Raw genomic sequence first — 14425 nt, 5'->3', positions numbered from 1 at the left:
GCATTTTTAGAGACAACAGAGAGTATGTGATTATATATACTGTCTTGGTTTATAAAATAACTTCAAGAAAAAATATAGTGATAGGCTGGGTTTTTTAAAAAGCAAAACCCAACTATAAATTACTTACTTTATAAATTAATTATAAAGAAAGGTAGATTGAGAAAGTAGTAGTATTAGAAATAAAGGGAGATATTTCTTAAAGATAGATGGTCATTCATTAGGAAAATATAACAATTTTAAATTTGTAAGCATATGATAACATAAATTAAAAATGTATAAATCAAAATTTAGCACTACAAGAAGAAATAACCAAATCCACTATAATAGTGGGAGATTTTAATACATCTCTCAGTGCTGATTAAAAAAAAGCCAAAAAATTAAAATATATGATACCTTAACAGCATGATTAATAACTGCATTTAATTAACATATACAGAACACTACACAAAGCAACAAAATACTCAAAAGGAACTTGGACAAGAATTGAATATCTGCTGGGCCATAAAGCAAGTCTTACCAAATTTCAAAGTTTTGAGTTTAGAGTAGTTTCTCTCACCACAGAATTTATTAACCAGGAATTAAACTAGAAATCAAGATAAAAAAGATGACTAGAATATTCATCAACTCTTCTAAAATTAAGCAATATGCTTCTCAAAAACAACCCATTGATCAAAGGAATCACATCAGAAGTTAGGAGTAATTTTGATCAAAATAATTAAAATATAATACACTCAAACTTGAGTAAAAGTTTGCAAAACAGTAAGAAGAAATAAATCAGGATAAGAATGAAAAGTCCTGAAATAGGAAACAGATGTATATTAATGAAAGAAAAAAAGCCAAAAGTTGATTATTTGAAAAAACTAATACAATTATGTGGCATATAGTAAAACTGATCAAGAAAAAAAAGACAAGCAACAATTTACCAATATCAAGAATGAGAGAGGGGACACTACAGAACCTACCGACATAAAATATGTATAGAAATATTATGAAAAATGTTATGTCAATACATTAAAGCAATTAGATGAAAAAGACAAAATCCCCCACAAAAAATTACCAATACTGACTGACACTAAAAATTAGAGAAGATGAGTATCTGTTATTAACTAAATTGGCTGTATAATTAGAAGTCTTTCCACAAAGAAATATTTAATTCCAGTAGCTTCAACAATTAATTCTTGCAGATAATTAAAGAGGAAATAATACTAATTTTATACAAAGTCATCCAGAGAAAGAATAATGGAAACACTTCCTTATCCTCGACTTGTTTATGAGGCCTGTGTAACCTTTATACTAAAATTGAATTAGTATATTAAAATAAAGAAAAATTGTAGACTTCATGAGAGATTCATGAGCAATCCCAACACTATATTAGCAAATTTAATCCCTACTGGATAGAGATAATATATCAAGACTAAGTTCAGCTTATTCCAGGAATGCAAGTTTGCTTTAATATTTAAAAAATTGATCTTAATAATTCACCATACTAACAGAATAAAAGGGAAACATTATGTTATAATTTTAATAGATGCAACAAAAAGCATTTGATAAAATCCAACAACCACTTACGACCAACAGACAAAACAAAACAAAACAAAAAGCAAAAATGTACCAAAGTAAGAATAGTAGAGAAACTCTTTAATTTGATAAAAGATTATCTATGATAATGTGTAGCGAACATCATATTTAATGCTGAAATACTGAAAATTTTTCCCCTGAGGTTGGGAACAAAACAATATCAGCTATCACTACTTTAGCACTGAAATGGAAGTCCTTAGTAGTGCAATGGAGCAAGACAAAAAAAAAAGGTATAAAGATAGTAAAAGAAGAGATGAATTATTTGCAGATAACATGCATGTATATGTAGAAAGTTCAAAATTATCTACAATTAAGTAAACAAATAGAGTACATGATTTAGCAAGGTAGTTGCATATAAACTTACACCAAAATCAATTATATTCCTAAATATCAACTCTGAATAATTAGAATGTACAATTAGTATAAAAAAGCTAGAGTAAGTGAGGCAGTGACAGCCGTGGGTTTCAGTGTGCCGTAGTATGAAGTGTGCCTTGCCACGTGCTTGCTCAGCTCCTCAGCTTCATATTCCAGGGTCCCTATGTGTCCCTACAGAGGCATTCTCAGCCCTGTGGTGGCTGAGGCTTTGAGCTTTCATTTACTCCATCGTACAATCACTGGCAAAACACATCTGCCTATTCTCTAAGTCCCATACCATAATCTCTATCTTATCTCTAATTAGTATTATTTTTTCTTCATACAGCATATGAAAACTTTCATTTTTTGTTTTTTTATCGCATCACTCGCTACAATGTGTCGTCTTCAGTTGAAAGTACGAAAACAGTGATCTTGATCACTAAGGCTTCATGGGATCCAGCTGGCTTGTCAGGAATGTGGGTTGGCGCTGGGTCCTGTTTCAAAATGAGTGTGAAGCCTGAGGAGACACTGCCTTCTGAGATGTTGTCCAGTCTGGGTTAAACCTATGATATGTATAACTTAAATGATGTATTTTCTTTGCAAGATCTCCATACCATGAAAATAATGAAAGAAGACTTTCAGGTAAAAATGGCATATAGAACTACCTTCTCGGTCTCGAAAATATTTGACTGGATTTTGGCAAAAGGGATGTCTTAAAACTGCATAAACCTGAAGCCTAAGAAAATAGAGGAGGTGAAACAACAACAAAACCTTAGAAAATGGAAAGCAGATGGAAGACTTAGCAGAATCTTTAGAGTCAGAACCAAAACCAGGAGTAGGGAAAGCGGACGGTCCACCTGACTCACACCACAGACTCCCCGCAAAGGCTCAGGCGTGAGAGGTTTCTGTGAGCTAATAACAGAAGGCTAGTGAAGTTCAGCTGAAGAAGTATTTAGGTCTCCATATTCATCTTCTTCCACACATAACCTGGATTTCAGCCCCTTTCCACACAAGCAAGAGATTGGAGGTTTATTCTGAAAAGAGGGTAAAGCAGAAGGTTAGGGTACCAAACCCATAACTGATCACTTACACCCCTAGCTCTTCTTCGCACTCAGCTCCCATAGGCTCAGCCCAGCAGACGCCTTCCTGTTGGTGTTTGGAAACTCGTCCTTGGGGGACATAAGAGCCTGTCTCACTGCAGGGGGTCCACCCTTGACAAGCTCTGCCCAAGCACCATGGGCCTCCTCCTTAAATGTGAGCAAATACCTCAGATCCTCAGAACCTGTGGAAAAGCCTTCAACATAAATGATATAGAACAAAACAAACAATCATGAGGAAATAAAAGTTTTCCCTAAAATCTATCATTGATATCCTCAGCAAAATATGATTTATGCAATGTATGATTCCCCAAATGCCATAAAAACAACTTTCAAGGTCAAAAAAGAATTCTTAGAAATTAAAATTGTGATGACAGAAATGAAAGGCTCAGAAGAAGACATAAAATATAGAGTTCAAATCTCCCCCCAGAAAGTGGAACAAAAAGCTAGTGACAGGGAATAAAATGCAGTAGAATTAGGGGAACTTCGAGGAGATCCCAAAGTCTTTAAAATGAGTTCTAGAAAGGGGCAGCAAAGGAAATGGAGAAAAGTAACTTAAAAAAATAAAATTAAATCAGAACTAAAGGTTGGGCATTCCATAAAGGAAAGGAGCCCCCTGATTGCTCAGCCCCAAGGATGAAAGCAGATCTTCCCTGAAGCACATGATGGAGAATCCACTCTAAGACGAAATGGAATATATCAGATCTAGGCGAAGAAGAGTATCTGCATTTAGCAGCACCTACCACACTGTGCATTATTCTACATGCTTCTGCGTCCTAAAATAGGAAATTTAACTCTACCCTTAGAGAAGTTTTTCTGACAGAAGAGCTTCTAGCAGAGGTGTGAAAGAAACCAGGAGAGACGGGTAATAATAATCAGATCGGGAGGGGTGGCGAAAGGAGGAAGGGTTTTCATCGGGGATTTATTTTAGGTGCAACAGAACTCAAGCTCTATATAGAGCAAGCAGAAAGGGGAGTTCTGGACCATGTAACTGGGAAGTCCAGGGGTGGTACCTACCGTGAGCACAGAATGAGGCAGGAATTCAGATGATGCCAGGATCTATCTCTCTTCCTGTATCTCAACTTGGCCTTCTCTGTTGATGGCTTCATTCTGAAGGCAGTCTTTTCATATGGTGGGGAAGATAGTTGAGGGCATCTATAAGCCTGTTCTTACAATGTGTGATTCCAGAAGAGATCCTCTGTGGCCGGGTGGCCTGGAGACAAGACTCATGAAAGACTGTAATTGGCCCTGCTTCATGCTGCTAAATTACTCCGCTGGGAGAGTGGCTAGTCTGACTGACCCTCACAGGTCAAGTGCACCTTTCAGCAATGAGGAGATGTTGTTGACAGCCCCACCAGAACCACCCGGAAAGGTGAAATTAGGTTCCACAAAGAAAAGGATGCTTCTGGGCAAACCAGTTATATCCACAAGGAAGAAGAGGTGAGGCTTCAGATAATACATAAGGTAAAAATGGAAGTAGTGACCATGTGAGAGAGAGGGTTGGGGTTTTGTCGTTGTTTTCTTTTGTTTTGTTTTTTATTAACACTTCCCTAAGGCTTCTGCAAAGCATCTTTTACTATTTCAACATAGCACCACAGTGGCTCTGTGTTCCCTCCACAGTTTTAGAAAATCCCACTCTCTTAGAACTCTAACTGTAAGTCTTCCAACCAGCAGGGTGTGGATGAGAGCAGAAAGGATAAAGAGTTTCCATGTGGTGAGTTGGTGTTGCGTAAACGAAAATAAGTCTTTTTTAGATTATGCTCCAAAGACATTTAGTGGATTAGAAAAGTATTTATTAAGTACCCCCTCTGTGCCCAGATGGCCATAGGCACTGAAGATATGAAAGAAATAAAAGGAACAATTTCTGTCTTTGAACTGTTTTTGAATGACTCTCTCTCTCTCTCTCTCTCTCTCTCTCTCTCTCTCTATATATATATATATATATATATATATATATATATATATATTGAGTTTTGTCGCATCCTCATTCACAATATCTCCATTTTTCATTTAATAAACATTTATTTACCATGTACCATGTTCTAAAAAAATGGGACCCTCCTATGGGACACTTTCTCTTCTGTCGTATGATCACTGCCATCAAATCTGGACTGCTATAATCAGATTAGCTTTTCTAAGATCCGTCTTTAACAAAGCCGTCCTACTTAAGCCTCTCTTCTGTTGCCTGATGGTTATTAGCTTGAGCTTGAACCCTGGACCAGCATTTCTCCGTATGGATACTACCTCTCTTCTTTCATTCCAGTGACAATTCTCGTCCAATCCAGTCTCCTGGCCATCAATAAACATACTATAGGGTGTGTGTGTGTGTGTGTGTGTGTGTGCATGTGCCCACCTGCACCCTTCTCCTCAATTAGATTCTAAAATTACTTAAGAGTAGGAAATGCTATTATGGAAAGAACATGGGCTTTGCACTCAGACCTAGTGCTGAAACTATTATACAGCATGGCAGTTAGGTAACCTGTCTGGCCACCAGTTACCCCAGCTGTAAAGGAGAAGTGTCTCTCACACAGTGCTGGTCATGTAATAAATGTTAGTTTCTTTTCTTCCTTTTGGGTCCTCTCCAGCACCCACTAGAATGCTGAACACAGCAGGGTCTTGGCCAAACACACAAGAAGACTGCAATGATATAATCAAAGTAATTCATTTCAAAGTTGGTTCCTTAACTACAGCTATTCTTTGAGGCCACAGGAAACGAAGAAACCTTTCCTCTTTTGTTAGAATCACAGTCTCTGGTTAACATTTTAGAGATTTCCTCTGTACTATTACCAAGGCAAGAACTAGACTCTGGATTTTTTTCAGCCATTCATCCTGTATTTTTATTTCTGATATCTCAGACTCGTCTTTCATACAGCCAGAACCTCAACACCAGCTCCTGAGGCTTAATTTTTTTTTTTTTTAAATCAGAATTCCATGCTGCTGTGCAAATAGCCTGGCAGGAGAGATCTGGTGTGTGAGGGTCTGAGTCCTCCAGCTGGAGAATGAGGAGTTGTCCAGCTTCCTCCAGGCCTGCAGAGTGGACGTCTGGGGCCAGATTGATTTGCTGCTGCAGCTCTGTGGTGAGTTGGGCAACTACTGAGTGACAGAATCAGCTTAGATTATTAATGGCCAAGTTTCAGAAGATTCAAAGACTAAGTTCCAATGAGCAATCCCAAAAGAGTCCAGGGAGTTTAATTCTGAGTTATAATAGTATGGAGCCTAGAAAACTTATCTAGAAAAGTTTGAGGGGTGTTTGCTACTGTTTGGGCAAGAAATGGCAACAGAAATACCTTTCTGAGATGTATTTTCATAATCTAGAAAGACTAGATATGAGGCTAACAGGAGAAATCTTTTGAATCAAATTGTTGAGCATCATATGAAAAAGATGCACAGAAAGTTTTTGTATATATTAAGGTAAAAATATATATATATATATATAATTTTTAACTTTTGTTTATTTATTTTGAGGGAGAGAGAGACACCATGAGTTGGGGAGGAGCAGAGAGGGAGAAAGAGAATCCTAAGCAGGCTCTGAACTGTGTCTCTTGCAGAGCCTGATTCAAGGCTTGAACCCATCAATGGTAAGGTCATGACCTGAGCGGAAATCAAGAGTCAGACACTTAAATGACTGAGCCACCCAAGCACCCCTAAAGTAAAATTATTTTTTGTATCCTACCTCGTGTAACAAATTGATAGAAAGTATCAGAGGAGTCCCTCGGTGGCTCAGTCGGTTAAGCGTCTGACTTCAGCTCTGGTCATGGTCTTGCAGCCCGTGAGTTCAAGCCCTGTGTTGGGCTCTGTACTGACAACTCAGAGCCTGGAGCCTGCTTGGGATTCCGTGTCCCCTGCTCTCTCTGCCCCTCCCCTGCTTATGCTCTGTCTTGCTCTGTCTCTCAAAAATAAATAAATGTTTAAAAAAAAGTAGTAGAAAATAGCAACAGCATGACACATAGATGAACATTAATGGGTCATTTATTCTTGTATTAGCCTTACTTGAAGTTACCGAGAATAAATGAGACAAAGTCTCACATTTTACTCTAGATATTATTCTACAGAAATTGGTCTTATGCTTTAACATAACCTAAATTTCAGGGACCTACTATTTATAGCAAGAGAATATATAAGCATTTTAGATGGTGATTTGGGGTTTTTTTTTGCTGTTTTGTTTTTTGTGGGTTTTTGGGTTTTGCTTTTGTGGGTTTATTTTTTTTTTTTGCATTTAAAGATAAATCTATTTTGTTGTAAAAGGAGATTCATGGATGAATCATTGGAAGGTAGTGTTGAGTGACAAAGGCAAGTGCGAGAGTACCTCAGACAACAGGATATCCTTTCCAAAAAGTTCAAAAAGCAATTAAACTAAACAATATATCATCTAGACATATATGTGATGAAAACCACATTTGCAAAAGCCTAGGGATGATAGATAAAGACAAACTTCAGGACAGTGGCTCCTGTGCACTGGAGGCGGTAACTGGAACACACTGGCTGACCTAAGTTATTGGCAACATTCCAGGGTTTGTGTCAGGCAGTGTGTTCTTGAAGGTTCACTACGTTATCAAATAGATAAACAAAAGGTTTTAAGATGACACTATGCGTGAGCCCATAGTGACCATGTCTTGAACTAAGAATTTGGATCAATCCAATTTGGATCAATCCAATTTTCCTTTCATTTATGAAAAACTTAATTGTAATAAAATAATTCAGGAGGAAGGCACGGGCATTATACTTTTTAGAAGTTGAAACAAATTTTCAAGGTGAGCTGTGTACATCTTTATCACTAGCTTTAGTCATATCAATGAAGTAGGAGTTAATTCTCCCCAAAGCAGTGAGACCTAGAGCCTTAAGCTATAGAAGGGGGTGAGGTTGAGGAGGACACTGGGAGGGAGGGCAGGAGGATAAATTAAGAGAGAAATGAAGCACATCTGTATCGATGGGAAAGTGTCCAGAATATAAAGGCATGAACTGAAAAATCTCTTGGCTGACAGTGGCCTCATTGGTGAAGCCGTTGCATAAGACATACATCTAACATGAATGCACAATTATCTGTTGAACACCTATTATGCTAGGAAAGAAATACAGCTACCCTCTCAGGGAGTTTACAGCCTGAGGGTAAAAGGCCTAACACATCCTCAGGTTCAAAGAGATCATTATGTCCCCCTATATGGGAAAAGAAATTAGGAAATAAATGGTGAAAAGATCAGACTCCCAGAAAGGGATACCAGTTTTGCATAAAGATACTGGACAGAAGTTTAGGAAACTTGATTCAAATTCTCATAGCAAAACAACCACCTGCCTTCCCTCCTACCCGCCCCTCCGCTGGTCCTCCTCTGTGAGTTGGAGGCAGACAATGCTGAGCAACAAGTCTGATGGAAAGCTCTTTGGAACATGTTCTCTCCTCTTCCTATCTACAAGATTCATTTAGCTCACATCACTGGGCGCCTGCTGTATGCAAGTCATATAGATGTAGATGAAGGTTTTCGAACAGGCATTGAATTGGGCCACCTGGGTGGCTCAGTCAGACTTTGGCTCAGATCATGATCTCAGGGTTTATGGGTTTGAGCCCTGTGTCAGGCTCTGTGCTGACAGCTCAGAGCCTGGAGCCTGCTTTGGATTCTGTGTCTCCCTCTCTCTCTGCCCCTCCCCTGCTCTCTCTCTCTCTCTCTCTCAAAACTAAATAAACATAAAACAAATTTTAAAAATAGGCATTGAATTAAAAATGGAGCTCCTCCTTTTTTTCCTGGAGAAGACTGTCACCTACAGCAGTTATAAAACCCGAGTCTGTCTGATGTTATTCCGCCTGGTCACAACATATCATTTGTGAACATTTAGATTTGATTTTGCTTTGTGGTGCCTTACTAGGAGCATCTGTCCTGGCTACTGTGGGCACCCTCCCCTTTTGTTCTATAATCTATATCATTTAGGATTGGGGCTGATGGACATCTGTAACCAGCACATTTCATAGACTGGTGCTGTTCATAGACAGCACCTTTACTGGAACTGCAATCTGTTTTACGATAATACTTACTTTCTGGTATTTACTGATTTTAGCTTGAACACCTATTCCGGTAATTAAGCTGAAACCATGGCATGACTTGATTTAGAGAGACGGATGTTAGCTGCTTAGATCAGCACGTTCTAGGAACCTTCCATGAAATGATTTTCCTACAAACCGCCATCACTTTAAGATAGGTGGAAAACATTGTCCATAGAAACTCTCTGACATACTTCCAACATTCAGTTATTCACGGTAATGAGGATCACACAGGAAGCCCTGTAATTCCCAGTGGAACATCAAGTTAAATCCTGATGGCCTAGAAATAATGGCACTTTCTGGGTCTGTGTATCCAGGGGTCAGTTAGGCATTTGTCAGTGGTACTTTTTGCATTTTCCCAGGTTAGTAGCTGAGAGCTTAGACTGGTAGTCACCGGTCAGACAACCCAACTATCCCCAGTGGCCTACAATGTCGAGATTCTAAAGGGTACTCCAAGAACTAGCTAGAGTTCCAGCATCAAGGCAACCCAGTTCATACGCTCTGCAGAGACACACTGGCGGTCCCGCACACAACCCCGTGTGTGGCCTTCCTCTGTCCTCTGCTGTAGTCTTCCTCTGGGTGTAGAGCTGACCCACTGAGAATGGACACTCTGCTGGCGTGGAGACAGCAGCTGGGAGTGTGGAGAACGGGCCGTGCTGAGCTCATGGGGGCAGGAATGCCGCAGGTGAGGAAAGCACGCGGGCCACTTCCCAGGGGCCAGGCTGCTGGCTGGGTCCCCACGGGAAAGTGTGGAGAAAGTATTTTCTCTTCACTTGTTCTTGCTTCTTATTTTGTGGTATCGCAAAGCACTGTCATAGCCCAGGACACGGGGGTAGAACACTTATTTAAGGATTCCTTTTTTTGTTTCCCTTTGAAAAACTATTAAAAAGGGATTGTGTCTCAGGGTGGGTTCGATGGTGGCACAGAAGTATGAAAAACTCTCAGTAGATTCCAGAAAGACACGGAATCTGGAAGTGAATAACATGCCAAGGTATTTCAAATGCGAATTGAGGAAAACACTTTTCCAAGTGAAAGCTGATGGGAAGCATTGCGCTAATCAGCGCAAATGAACAATGTGGTTTGGATCATTTATAATGAATTAGCGACGCTATCTAAATTTGCACAGGCATGTTTTCCATTGATTAGTTGATCCTGCGGTGGTTCTTGTCAGGTACGATTGACAAGGTAACAGAGGAGTTGTATGACTTGCCCAGGTCACACAGCTAAGGAGAGTGGTGAGGAGAGGTAGCTCCATATGACAGAAGTGTACTGGTGAAGAGTCAGAAGATCTGGATTGAATGTGTCCTGATTCAAATGAGCTAATTAATTTTGCAGCAGTAAGCAAGCAAATCATTTAACTGCTCAAGAAATCCCTCACTCATAAAATGAAATTTGTGATGATTAATTGCTCTCAATTGCTCTGCACTTTTATCTCCCCTCCCCAATGGAGATTAAAAAGAAATTAATCCCAGACTTGAGACTCCACCCAAGATCAATTAAATCTAAACCTTTCATGTGCTGGGCCCTTAAGCATTGTTTGTTTGTTTGCTGGTTTGTTTGTGTTCAAGCTGCCCAGCACTGAGGGCTCCTGAACTGAATGATTTCTGAGGTGACTTCCATCTTTTACATTCAACGTTAATCTATTCCCCAAGCCTGGATACTTTGAGGTCCATTGCATCAGCGTCCACAGTGTGAAAATTTGGCAAGAGGCTAAATGGGTTTGTTTGCAAAACTGGGACAGAAGTGCATGGATGCCAATGTCCATCCTGTGCTATGTCCTCAAACAGCTGAAAGGCTCCTGCAAATATCAGTCCCATGTAAAGTAAGAACTCATTTGTGTAAGAGGAAAACAGCAAATTTTTGTTGAAAAGTAGTATCAGTTTAAGGAAAAGTCAAAACAGAGAAGGAGACAACTGTCACTTCTTTAGTTATAAGAATTAAAAATGTGTTGGCAAGAATGACGGTCTATAACAAGAACTAGAACTTAATGGTTCGTCTCATTGAAGGAAGACATATCAATGCTAACATCCCTATGAATACTTGTTCTTTCTGCAAGAAGCTAATAGTAATTTCAAGCATGTATACATTTGATTTATAATTTATTGAAGATGCTATAAACCCAAGGAATATTTCGATTGTTGTACTTTTCCTCAGCAACCCAATTTTAACTGCCTGGCATTATTTGCTAGGCATCATCTAGCCAACTTTCTGAACAGAAGGATATGCCATGTAATGGGGAATCCCCATTGTGTTTTAAAGGTAACACAAGACTTGTTGATCAGAAAGCAGTTTCTTTTTGTGCTATGGGTTTACCATAGGGTCATGACACAGACACTAGTAAATGTGCTTTAAGCATGAAAAAAAAGCAGTGTTTTTTGGAATATTATTTCCATGGAGGAGAAAGAGATTTTCTGAATAACGGTAGGAAAGACTCGAATAAATTTACACAGGTTACTCAATCTGTAATACACTAATTGGCCTGGACCTCTCCAAAGATGAGAATGCAACTCAACATTTTCCAGAGTCTTCTACCTCAGAGCCACTTTTTGTGGAGCATCCTGTGGGTTAGCGATACTTACAACAACTTTGACAAATGATGGACTAGAAATAAAAAGATGGACCAGTCATAATACATTGGATTTTGCCATTACAAAGCATCTCTGTTGAATTTTTATATTAAATTTTTGCTTAAGATAACAAAGATTAGAGCAGAATAAGTATTTCTGTCTCTACTTCCAATGCATTGAATGTCTTCCACAGAAACTCTCAGAGGTGATAACCCTAAACACCTATTTAACAACCAAGTTGTCACGAAGATAGTACAAATCAAGAAGAAAAAAAAAAGAGCACAGTTTCAGAGGGAATATTGGATGCAATTAAAGTTATTGGTGATTCACTTACCATGGGGCAGGTAAGTCAGCCTCTTGTCAGTTAAAGTCAGAAATAATGCGCCATTAGAAGATTGAAGGAACCCCCAAACACTTGCTTAATTTAGGTAATGATGATTATCTATTCAAAGAATGCTCTGTATTTATACTTAGCTATAACACTGTTTTAGGTGGTGAAAAATATAATTGCAAAACTAAATCGAAACTCAATTTGACTTTTATAACATTACCAGTTTAATTAACAAATACATAAGTGATGAAATTATAGGAAGCATATTTTAAATTAAGATTGCTAACCTAAATGTTTGAGATATAAACACAATTTATGCTTGTTCAGAATTGGCAGGAAGTGTTTGGAATTGAGCTGTGTTCTTTCATGAAGCTTCCTGCCTCGTGGTAAACACAGAGTTCTTTCCTGGGGTTAGGAATAACAAGAATGAGTGAAATCTTCAGATAATTCAAGAGTTTAATTTTAGTTCACAGTTCCAATTTCCTCCTCTAGTAAATCACATCACTGCTGCTAAAAGTAGGAAACACGACTAATTTTAGTTTTGTTATTTTTCCTACTCCTATTCACACATTAATAAGCAATGAAAGTGCATAAAGCAGGGCACAGGGAGAGAGGTTTTTTTTTTTTTTAAGACAAAACAACATCAGGGGAAAATATCTACTGATTAGGCAATGGTTCCCTAAATTAATCAAGGGTGTGTCAGCAAAATTAGAAATCAAAATAATGCTGAAGACCAAATGCCCTTTTTATTTTTATATTTTTAAAAAATTTTTAATGTTTATTTTATTTTTTGAGAGAAAGAGACAGAGCATGAGTGGGGGAGGGGCAGAGAGAGAGGGAGACACAGAATCCGAAACAGGCTCCAGGCTCTGAGCTGTCAGCACAGAGCTGTCAGCACAGAGCCCGACACGGGGCTCGAACTCACATACCATGAGATCATGACCTGAGCTGAAGTCGGCCGCTTTACTGACTGAGCCTCAACAGGTGCCCCAAATGGCCTTTTTTAATGGTACTATTGAAATGTCTGCTGAAAGAACGCCCATTTTTTATTTACAGGCTAGGACTGTTTGGAAAACACACTACTTAAAGTAAGCGAATCAACCAGTTTATAGGGTGTTAGGAACAATATTCTATGGTGAGGCCGCTGGACCATTCCTTACCTTGAGTAACAAGAATCGGAGGATTCCGGGAGAGCACTCTGGGCCCAGAGTAATAATGCCAAGCACCAAGAAGGTCTGCATTGATTGTCGCTGCATAGATGAAAGGGCGACCAAATGAAAAAGTTATGGAAAGAAGGATGTCACTTTTAATGTTAGCCTTGTTATTATTTTATGCCTGATTTCTTAATCTGTGAACTTCCAAAAACTTCATTCCCTCTAGAATTAGGATTTTTCTTCTTTACCCTCTATTTTATCTTACCCCTGCTCCCTACTGATGAATTCCCCTGATCCAACTTGTTTCCCAACTACCTGGTTTCCAAGTTCTGCCTACTCTTGGATTCTCTGTTGCCTTCCTTCTTCTACCATCCTCTGTCCACCACACGGAGAGCCAATCAACTCCACAGTCACTGATTTCTTGGACACCCATCTATTATTCCATTCAATTCTTCCCTGCAGGATGTGGCCCCAGAGTCCATCTGCCCCACCACTCTGGAGTTAAGCACATGAAGGGGTCCTGTTCCCAGGTGTGACTATGACTATGAATCTGTTTAAACAAGTAGATATTTTAAAATAAATACTAACTCATTATTCCTCTCTGCCAGCCCCAATACCATCAGCAAAACAAGTTTGTGGGCATATTCATAGTCCATGAGAAAACTCTCCACATACACCCGGGCCATATGACCACCGGAGGAGTTCTATGTGTTTGCAGGTTCCCAGAGGTTCTAGCTCAAGATATCTGGTGGGAGGATGAGCAGTCAGGCTCAGGAACTCCAGGGTTCTGTGTCATATTCTTCACATGGAATTGGCTTCCGAACACCCAGCTGTGATTCATCTGACTGAAGCAGCTTGGATCGTAGAGCTGCAGTTTCTATTATCTTTTACTTCAGTTGTTCTATTACATCTTAGACTTTTGGAAGATTAAAAAAAAAAAAAAAAGGAATCTCACTTTCAGATGTAAAATGGTGCAAGTGCTGTGGAAAATAGTATGGCAGTGACTCAAAAAATTAAAAATAGAATTAAAAACGGCATATGATCTAGAAATTCCACTTCCAGGTATATATTCAAAAGAATTGCAAGCAGGGTCATAAAGAGGTATTTGTAAACCTATGTTCATAGCAGCACTACTCATAATGGCCCAAAGATAGAAGCAATCCAAGTGTCCATCCAGGGATGGATGGATAAATAATATGTGACATAAACCCACAATAGAATATTATTCAGCCTCGGGGACCCTGGGTGGTTCAGTTGGTTAAGCGTCTGACTCTTGGTCTCAGCTCAGGTCTTGATCCTCAGGGTCATGAGTTCAA

The sequence above is a fragment of the Panthera pardus genome, unplaced genomic scaffold, assembly GCF_024362965.1.
Source record: "Panthera pardus isolate Hobbes unplaced genomic scaffold, ASM2436296v1 HiC_scaffold_17, whole genome shotgun sequence".
In the NCBI taxonomy this organism is placed as follows: domain Eukaryota; kingdom Metazoa; phylum Chordata; class Mammalia; order Carnivora; family Felidae; genus Panthera; species Panthera pardus.
Note: the sequence above shows the minus strand (reverse complement) of the source record.